The sequence below is a fragment of the Lindgomyces ingoldianus genome (genome assembly GCF_010093535.1).
Source record: "Lindgomyces ingoldianus strain ATCC 200398 unplaced genomic scaffold BDR25scaffold_14, whole genome shotgun sequence".
NCBI lineage: Eukaryota > Fungi > Ascomycota > Dothideomycetes > Pleosporales > Lindgomycetaceae > Lindgomyces > Lindgomyces ingoldianus.
The window spans coordinates 1,048,236-1,058,426 of NW_022985175.1; positions in this window are offsets into that span (position 1 = coordinate 1,048,236).

A 10,191-nucleotide genomic window follows, 5' to 3' on the forward strand; every position below is an offset into this window, starting at 1 on the left:
TAGGTAGGCTATAGTAAACTTATATGTATTAGTAGAATAACTAGGCTATATTAGAGGTAGTTATAAAGAAACATAGTATTAAGTGTTAATACTTAGTTAAGTAATTAATAACTACTATAATATTTATATACTTTTTAAATAAAAGTAGGTTTATAATAAAATTAATTAATATGTCTTTTTAAGCTTATTTAGAGATTAGAAGTAGTTTAAGTAAGCTATTATACCTTTTTTAAAAAGCTTTTACTTTATAGTAAGTATAGCAACATAATACATATTAGCGTATAGTATAGAACATGCAGGGCTAGTAGTACTCTCTTTATAGTAGGTTAAGAGTCTTTTCTCTGCCTAGGTGTCCTCTAACAGGCAAGTTGTGTATAATTTAAAGTAGTTTAATTCTTAGTTTATTAAAATTAAGAATTATAAGTTAGTTATAGTAATATAGCTTACTATTTTAGTTTTTATAGTTAGCTAGTGTTACTTTTTTTAACTAACTAGCGCTGTTTTAGAGTAGGTCTAAAGTTTTTTAAATAAATTTATTATTTAAATACTTATTAGTAATAATTTAATTAATTATTTAATTTATTTTATTTAAGTTAAGGTCTAAAAATAACTTAAGTTAAAGTAAAGTTTAGTGTTAAGCTTTTTATGCTTTTTTTTAAGTAAAGATGTTTTAAGATTACTTTATAAAAGCATCTAGTTTCCCTCTATTTTAACTAGAATAATAAGTAATCTTAAAATTAAAATAAAATAGGTATTTAAACTAATAAGCTTATTAGTAGCTAAGTTATTTTATAGTTATAAAGTACTATAAGTTCTTATAGTTAGATAAGACCTATATTAGATGCGCTGCACTTTCTAGTTTAGGTTACTATTATTTAAAGTAGTATACTATAGTAAGTAATTTTTTATTATAAATTTTATAATTACTTTCTATAAAACTTATTTTTTTAAGAAGTATATAATAGGCCTAATAGTCCTGTCTAGCTTAGTCTAGAAGAGAACTCCTGCTACTATATAGTTTAAGGCATTAGCTTCTATAAGTATTAGTAGTTTAAAGTTAAAGTAGTAAAGTATTAAAGCTTTAGTAAAAGCTTTTTTTAGCTAGTTAAAAAACTATTAGTAATTTAAGTTAAAGTTAAATTAAACTTTTTTTTTAGTAAGTATAATTATAAAGCTTACTAGCTATAAAAAGTTATTAATAAATTATTAGTAAAAGTTAGTAAATTTTATAAAAGCTTAAACATCTTTTATGTCTTTTAGGTATTACTAATCTAGCATAGTTTAAACTTTAATAAGGTTTATTTAGATGCTATCTATAAAAATTACATATTCTAAATATGTAACCTTTAATTAGTAGAACTTACATTTATCTATGTTAAGTTATAGACTTACTTTTTCTATAGCTTTTAGCACTAGGCGTACATGCTATTTATACTCTAAAAGGCTATTACTGTAGATTAGAATATTATTAATATACATAGTGCAGAACATGTCTAGGTAGGGTTAGAGTAAGTTATTTATAAAATGTTAAAAAGTACTAGGCGTGTTAGCTAAGCTAAAAGGCATTACTAGGTACTTAAATAGTTTATATTAAGTCTAAAACACTATTAGCTACTTATTACTCTTTACTATTTTTAGCTTATTAAAGGCAGTAATAATATTTAACTTTATAAAATACTTTACTTTACTTAGTTAGCTTAGAGTTTTCTATAAAAAAAAAATTAAGTATTAGTTTTTAATAATAATAATGTTTAGTCTTTAGTAGTTAATATAGAATTAAAGCCTACTCTTAGGTTTCTTTATAAATAGTATAAGTAACACTACTAGTAAAAAGCTAGCTTAAATAAACTTTTTTTTTAAGTTCTTATTAAAGTATTTTTAAAGCACTTTTAATTTATTTAGTAACATCTTATATAGTAGCCTATAACTAGGTTATTTACTAGGCTTAAAAGTTATTTAGTAATTATATAGACATTATATTAAAAGCTTATTAGACTTATTTTAAAAAAAATATGTAATAAGTTATAGTAGTTTTAAAAGACTATTATTTTTAAGTTAGTGTGTTTTTAAAAAGCTAAAGCTTAGTTTATATTAAAAATTATAACTACATAGATTTTATAATCTAGTTATTAAGCTAGAGTTATAAATAAAGTAGGTCTTATATAGCAGATGTCTATTTACTGTTTAAGTCCTAGTTTATGTTTAAATTAAGTAAGTAAAAGTTTTTTAAAAGCTTTTTTTTCTTTAAGTTTAAGTAGTTATTAAATTATTTTATATAGCTTATTTTAGTAAAAAGCCTAGCTTATTAGCTTTACTTAAGTAGTTCTTTTTTAAGTTATTAAAAAGTAGGTCTAAAAACTTTTTATATTAAGTGCTATTTAAGTGTTATTTAGGTGTAAGTGTAAGCATATATCTTAGCATTAAAAAAAGTTAAAGTTTAAAACTTACTCTTAGTAATTAAAAGCAACTTTATGCTAATATAGCTATAGTTGTTCTAGGATTAAGTTATAACATCTTATGTTTATTACATAGAGTTTAATCTGCTTCTTATAGTGTTAGTAGGTAATTATAATAGTTATAGTATAAAAAATAAAACTTTTTTTAAGTTATTTTTTATTAAATCTAGTTAAGTAAATTATTTAAGTAAGTAGTGTTAATTAAAAATTTAGTTTATGCGCTAGTTCTTTATTAATATAACTTATACTATTTACTTCTAAGTTAATAAAAGCTTATATTAAAGCTAATATAGTTCTTTATTATAAATATATAAAAATATTAACTTAGTACTTTTAGTTGTTAGTAGGGGACTTAGCCTATAAGTTAGTAAAGATCTAGTGTTAAATTAGTTCTAAAGAGTAACTTAGCCTTAAGACAAGCCTTTTTATAGGCTTTTACTGCTATAGCTGCAGCTATGTTAAAAGTAGTAAAGAAAATTAAGGCTTAAATATAAGTTAAAGCTTTTATAGAAATAAAATTAAAATAGTAAAAATTTTTAATAAATACTAGCAGCGCTACTTACGCAGACTTAAAAAAAGAGAATAAAGTAGTTTTAAAAAATATAACTATACTTACTACACTTAAAATATTAACTTTTTTTTTTATAATTTTTACACTTTTTAGAACTAACTAAAGCATAATTTAAATTAATTTTTATTATATTAAGGTCCTTATTTACAACTGCGCTAGTTTAGAGGTGTATTAAGGCTTGTACAGGGAGGAACTTTATATTATTATTATAGGTAGTAATTAGGTTTGCATACGCGTTAAGGTTATTTAGAAGAGGTTCTTCTACTATAGCGTGTTATAGTTTAGTTAAAAGAAAGTTATATAGGGCTATAATTAGACCTATCTTATTTAGGCTTATATTAGATGTAAGTTAGTAAAACTTAGTAAAGTGTAAAGTAAAGCTTTTTTTTTTTATTATAAGGTGTTTAAGTAACTTAAGGCTGTTAACTTTTTATTTAAGTTTTTATAAGTTACTTATAAAAATGCTATAAATTAATTTAAGTTAATAATATCTTTATTTATTAGTAAGTTAATTAAGGCTGTTATATTATAGTTAAGTTAAAAGTAGGCATATAGTAACTAAAAGTGTTTAAAAAGAAATTAGTCTATGTTTTCTTTAAGTTTATATTAAAGCTTATATAGAAAAAAAAGTAAGTCTTTTTATTTTTTATTAAATAGTAAGGGATTAGAGAGTTAGTTAGATTTTATTACTAAGTTAAAAAAGTTATAAGTTATAAGTAGTGTTAAGTAAGAAAAAGTTAAGCTATCTTTAGACTTCTAAGTAAGCTTTAAGGCTAGTAAGTTTTTAGTTCCTACTACTATAATAAAAGTTAAGGCAGAAATAGACTACTTAATAATATAAAGCTATTCTTTAAAGTTCTTTTAAAAAGCTTTAAAGCTTATAATATAGTAGCTTTCTTATAAAGTAAGCGCTTTTTAAAAAGCTTTTTAGCTTACTTTAATAGCTTAAAGTTATATAAGTACTAAGCTTATTAAATTAAATTTAAAGGCTATTCTTAGCTAAGGTTTTAACATAATGTAATGTTATAATTATGCATAAGTAAGGTTATAAAGCTTTATAAAGGTCTAGTTTAATTACTACATAAAGTATTATAGTAGGTACAAGACATTATATAAGAAATAAAAAGGTTTAAAAGAAAATTAGTAATTAAATACTTAGCTTAAAAGTCTAAGCACTTTAGGTATAAATTAAGCCTATTCTAGGTTTAGTTAGTGTTAAGGCAGTTTATGCTTAAGTTTATATCTATGTTGTGTTGTGTTTGTGTTAGATGTGCACTAATAATACTCTAGTACACGTCTAATACAGTTATGTCTAGGATCTGGGGAGGATACTGTGACAACCTGTTTAAGACTAAGTTCTCTTCTCTCTATACTCTTAATCTCCTTCTTAGGCTTAAAGTTCTTTAGATACTATTTCTATAAAGTAAAAATTATAACATTAATTACTACCTCTTAATAAAGTATAAATCTCTACACTACTTTTACTAACTTAGAAATAACTAGCGCTTTATTAGCTAGCACTAGCTAAATTCTAACTCTAAATAAAAAAGTAATAAACTAATAGTTAAATAACTTAAGAAATAAGGTAGCTACACTAAAGCAAATGCTAGCCTAGTTAGTAAATTAAAGACTAATAGTAATAAACTTCTAGATTTAAACTTTTTAGCTTAAAGTATTAAACTTAAAAAATGTAGCTTAAGAAAAATTAAGTATAAACTTTAAAAAATATTAAGACTAGTGTCGCGTACAGCTATCCGTCTACATATATCCTTCTGCTGTGCTAGCTGGGAGGTTGACCTTTTGGCAAACGCAACAGTTATGAGCCCAGTTCGCGGCGTAGTGTAGATGGTTAGCGCACGAAAATTTTCGCATCCCTGCTCTCCCTACTCCACTAGTAGGATCGCATTATCCCTAAGCACTGCGTGTTTAATTCCCACGCTTAGCAAAGAGCATTTAGGCAGTGCGTCTATTACAGAGGCTACCTTACTAGATCTGTCTCTAAGTTCTGTTGCTTGGGCTGGGGAGAGTGTGTTGAGGTTGTTTCACCATGTTTCACTGTTACGGTCTACGGTTGGACCAGCGTAACTGCACCAGCAGTGCTCCACAATCTAGCTGGATTGGGGCAGGGTTCGCTTGTGGACCAACCGGAGGACACGGGGGCAGCACAGCTGCCCGCGATTGCGGAAGAATGCGTTGTCTAATAGGGAAACAGGCCGCGTATTAATAGGAGCCTAGAGGAGCTTATAGAAGTTCCTCTTAGTAGGCTCTTATAAGCTCCTATTAGCTCCTCTTAGCACGCCCTAACATGTATATAGTTCCTATATTAAACAACCTTTAGAAAGTGTGTTTAATGTTTAGTTTATTTTTTATATAAACTAAGTAGCATTTAGCTTTATAAAAAGCTATAATACTATTTATATATTTTACACTATATATACTTCTAACTTTGTCTAATAAGACTGTTTAACCCTAGCCTTTCTACTACTACACATAGGGTAAACTATAATCTAGTTACTCTACCTCCCTCTAATAGCCTAATAGCCTGTACGTAGGACTGTACACCCTACTAGATTAGCCCCTCCTACCTGTCCTACTTCACCCCTAGGAACATTATAAAACCTAAGTGCTTCTATAAAGCAAGAATTATAACATTAAACACTACCCCTTTTAAAAAGTATAGATACTTTATAACATAACTTAGATTCTAATATAGCTTATGCTGCGCTATTAAGATCTATAAAAGTTCCTACCTAAAGTAAAGCTATTCTAGCAAAACAGATTAACATAATTTAAGATAACATTAAAAAACTTTAGTAGATTAGTAATAAAGTTAGTAAGTTATTAAAACTTAAGCAAAAAATTACTAACCTTTACTAAAAAGTAGTAAAATTATAAATACTCTTTAAACTCTTAAGCCTCTAAAAAGCTACTAACTACACTTATTAAATTTATAAACTATAAGTAGAGCTAGCAAAGATCTAAAACATTTTAACTAAAAAAGCAAGTATTATAGCTAAGAAGACTTTAAAACTAGCCTTTTTAAAGCTTTTTAAAGAATTACTAAAGGACCTTTACCTATTTTTTATAAAATGTTACCTTTATATATAATATAATAAAGAAGCATTTTAGACTAACATAGAAATAATATCCTAAATAGGACTACACTTAGAAGGCCCCTCTATAATTTAGTTCTAGCCCTACGCAGATAACTAGATAGACTTTAAAGTAAATAGCGCAACACTTACTTCTAAAATAAAAGAAGTGTTTAGTAGTGTTAAAAACTTTAAAAAAGCCCTAACAGCTATTTATAAAACTTTAGATAAAAAAAAATTATAGCTAATAAATTAGATACTATAAAATAGGGCAGTAGCCTAGTCTAGAACTATGCAGCACACTTTAGGGAGCAGCTGGCCATCTGTGGATAGACAGACTTAAAAGCCCTCTGCTGCATGTTCTATAACAGACTAAGTAAATTAGTAAAAGATAAGTTTATGTATAGTAATAAGCTAACTACCTTTAAAAACTTTATTATGTAAGTAATAACTTATAATAACTATTACAAAAAGTGTAAAAAAGAAAAGAAATAAAAAGGAACTTTATAAAAACTAAAGTTTATTCCTAAAAAGAAAAAGCTTTTATAATATAATAAAAAACTAATAAACCTTAGTTATGTAAAGCATACATAAAGCCCCCTCTTTAAAAAGAGCTAAGTTCTAGGACATAATAGGCTACCTTTAATAAAGGAATAATAAAAGTAGCTAGAGAACAAGGCCTACCTAAACTATAAAAAAATAGGACATTTCTACTAAAACTACCTAAACTTCTAAAAAAGAGAGAATAAAAATACTACTGTAATAATAAAAGCTATTACTGCTAAATACAGCCTTATAAATAAGGAAATATTAGAAAGACTAAACAATAAACTTTACTAGTAATGTAAAAAAAACTACTCTTTAAGTAACTACTTTAAAGTGTATTAAAAAGTAGTTATTTAAAACTTTAGTAGCCTTAATATAGTGTTGTAGGACCTTATAATTTTTAAGAGATATAAAAAAGAGACTTAAATTTAAGGATATATTATAAATGTTTAAAAAGGAGAAAAACAGTTCCCTCTCTAAGACTAAACCCCTAGTACTTTAGTAAGAGAGCTCTTCTAATAGTTTTAGAAATGCAAATGCTAGAAGTGCAGCTTATAACATAACTATCTAAGTAATTACATAGTTTTACTTTACTAAATAAACATTAGTAACAACTACCTTACATTTAACATTATACAATAAATAGCTAGAGTTAAGTATAACATTATAAATAAAAAAAAGTAGTAGTAATTTTTTATTAAGATTAGAGACTAAAGGCTAGAAGAACTAGGCAAACCTGCTAAGTTTAAAGTTCTAAAGCTAGTTTTTAGGAAACCTAAAACGCTACTTCTTGTTACAATCCTTGCTTTGAAGAAGCACTCAGGTCTTATGATATTCCTAGGGGGGAAGTAGGACGGGTGGTAGGGGCCAACCGGTAGGGTGTACAGTCCTACGTACAGGCTATTAGGCTAATAGAGGATGATTTAGAGTGACCAGATTGTAGTTTGCCCTATGTGCGGCAGTAGAGAGGCTAGGGTTAAACAGTCCTAGTAGACAGGGTTAGAGGTATATATAGTGTAAGATATATAAATAGTATTATAGCTCTTTAGAAAGCTAAATGCTACTTAGTTTATATAAAAAATAAACTAAACATTAAACACACTTTTTAAAAGGTAGTTTATAGTACAACTATATATATGTTTTAGAGACGCTAAGAGAAGCTGTTAGAAGTTTATAAAAGCTTACTAAGGAGGCTTTTATAGGCTTTTTTAAGCTCCCTTAAGCTCTCTAAATTTACAGCCTGTCTTTTTATTAAACAAGGCACTCTTTAACTATTATAGGCAGCTGCGCTGCCCCTGCGTCCTCTAACTAGTCTGTAAGCGAGCCCTGTCCTAATCCAGCTAGATTATGGAGCACTGCTGGTGGGGTTACGCTGGTCTAACTGTAGACTGTAACACGCTGCCCCCTCTCCCTAGTAGCGTCCTTGCTGCTCTGCTTACACAACTGTGTTAGTAAAAGTTTATTTATAAAGTGTGTGTTTACCTGCTAAAAGGCGTTCTTAACATTTATTCTTTTTATACTAAATAGCTGTCACGGTATCCTCCCCAGATCCTAGACATAACTGTATTAGACGCGTACTAGAGTATTATTAGTGCACGTCTGACACAAACACAACACAACATAGACATAAACTTAAGCACAAACTGCCTTAACACTAACTAAACCTAAAACAGGCTTAATTTATACCTAAAGCGCTTAGACTTTTAAGCTAAGTATTTAATTACTAATTTCTTTTTAAACTTTTTTATTTCTTACACAACGTCTTATACTTACTATAATACCTTACATAGTAATTAAACTAGACCTCTATAAAGCTCTATAACCTTACTTATGCATAATTATAACATTATGTTGTGTTAAAACTCTAGCTAAGAATAGCCTCTAAATCTAATTTAATAAGCTAAGTACTTACATAACTCTAAGCTATTAAAGTAAGCTAAAAAGCCTTCTAAAAAGCGCTTACTTTATAAAAAAGCTACTATGTTGTAAGCTTTAAAGCTCTTTAAAAGAACTTTAAAAAACAGCTTTATATTATTAAATAGTCTGTTTCTACTTTAACTTTTATTATAGTAGTAAAAACTAAGAACTTACTAGCTTTAAAGCTTACTTAGAAGTTAAAAAATAGCTTAACTTTTTTCTACTTAACACTACCTACAACTTATAACTTTTTTAACTTAGTAATAAAATCTAACTAACTCTCTAATCCCCTACTATTTAATAGAAAATAAAAAGACCTACCTTTCTTCTTATATAAGCTCTAATATAAACTTAAAGAAAACATAGACTAATTTCTCTCTAAACACTTTTAGTTACTATATGCCTACTTTTAACTTAACTATAATATAACAGCCTTAATTAACTTACTAATAAATAAAAATATTATTAACTTAAATTAATTTATAGTGTTTCTATAAGTAACTTATAAAGACCTAAATAAAAAGTTAACAGCCCTAAGTTACCTAAACACTCTATAATAAGAAAAAAAAAGCTTTACTTTACACTTTACTAAGTTCTGCTAACTTACATTTAATATAGGCCTAAATAAAATAAGTCTAATTATAGCCTTATATAACTCTCTCTTAACTAAACTGTAACGCGCTATAGTAGAAAAACCCCTTCTAAACAACCTTAACACGTATGCAAACCTAATTACTACCTACAATAATAACATAAGGTTCCTCCCTATACAAGCCCTAATACACCCCTAAACTAGCGCAGTTATAAATAAAAACTTTAACATAATAAAAATTAATTTAAATTATGCTCTAGTTAGTTCTAAAAAGTGTAAAAATTATAAAAAAAAAAGTTAATACTTTAAGTATAGTAAGCATAGTTATATCTTCTAAAACTGCTTTATTTCTTTTTCTTAAGTCTACATAAGTAGCGCTACTAGCACTTATTAAAAATCTTTACTATTTTAATTTTATTTTTATAAAGGCTTTAACTTATATTTAAGCTCTAATCTTTCTTGCTACTCTTAACGTAGCTGCAGCTATAGCAGTAGGAGCCTATAAAAAGGCTTATTCTAGAGCTAAGTTACTCTTTAGGACTAATTTAACACTAGATCTTTGCTAACTTATAGGCTAAGTCCCCTACTAATAACTAAAAGTACTAAGTTAATATTCCTATATATTTATAATAAAAAACTATATTAGCTCTAATATAAGCTTTTATTAACTTAGAAGTAAATAGCATAAGTTATATTAATAAAGAACTAGCGTGTAAACTAAATTTTTAATTAACACTACTTACTTAAATAATTTACCTAACTAGATTTAATAAAAAATAACTTAAAAAAAGTTCTATTTTTTATACTATAACTATTATAATTACTTACTAACACTATAAGAAGTAGATTAAACTCTATGTAATAAACACAGAATGTTATAACCTAATTCTAAAACAACTATAGCTGTATTAGCATAAGGTTGCCTTTAATTACTAAGAGTAAGTTCTAAACTTTAACTTTTTCTAATGCTAAAACATATGCTTACGCTTACACCTAAATAATACCTAAATAGCACTT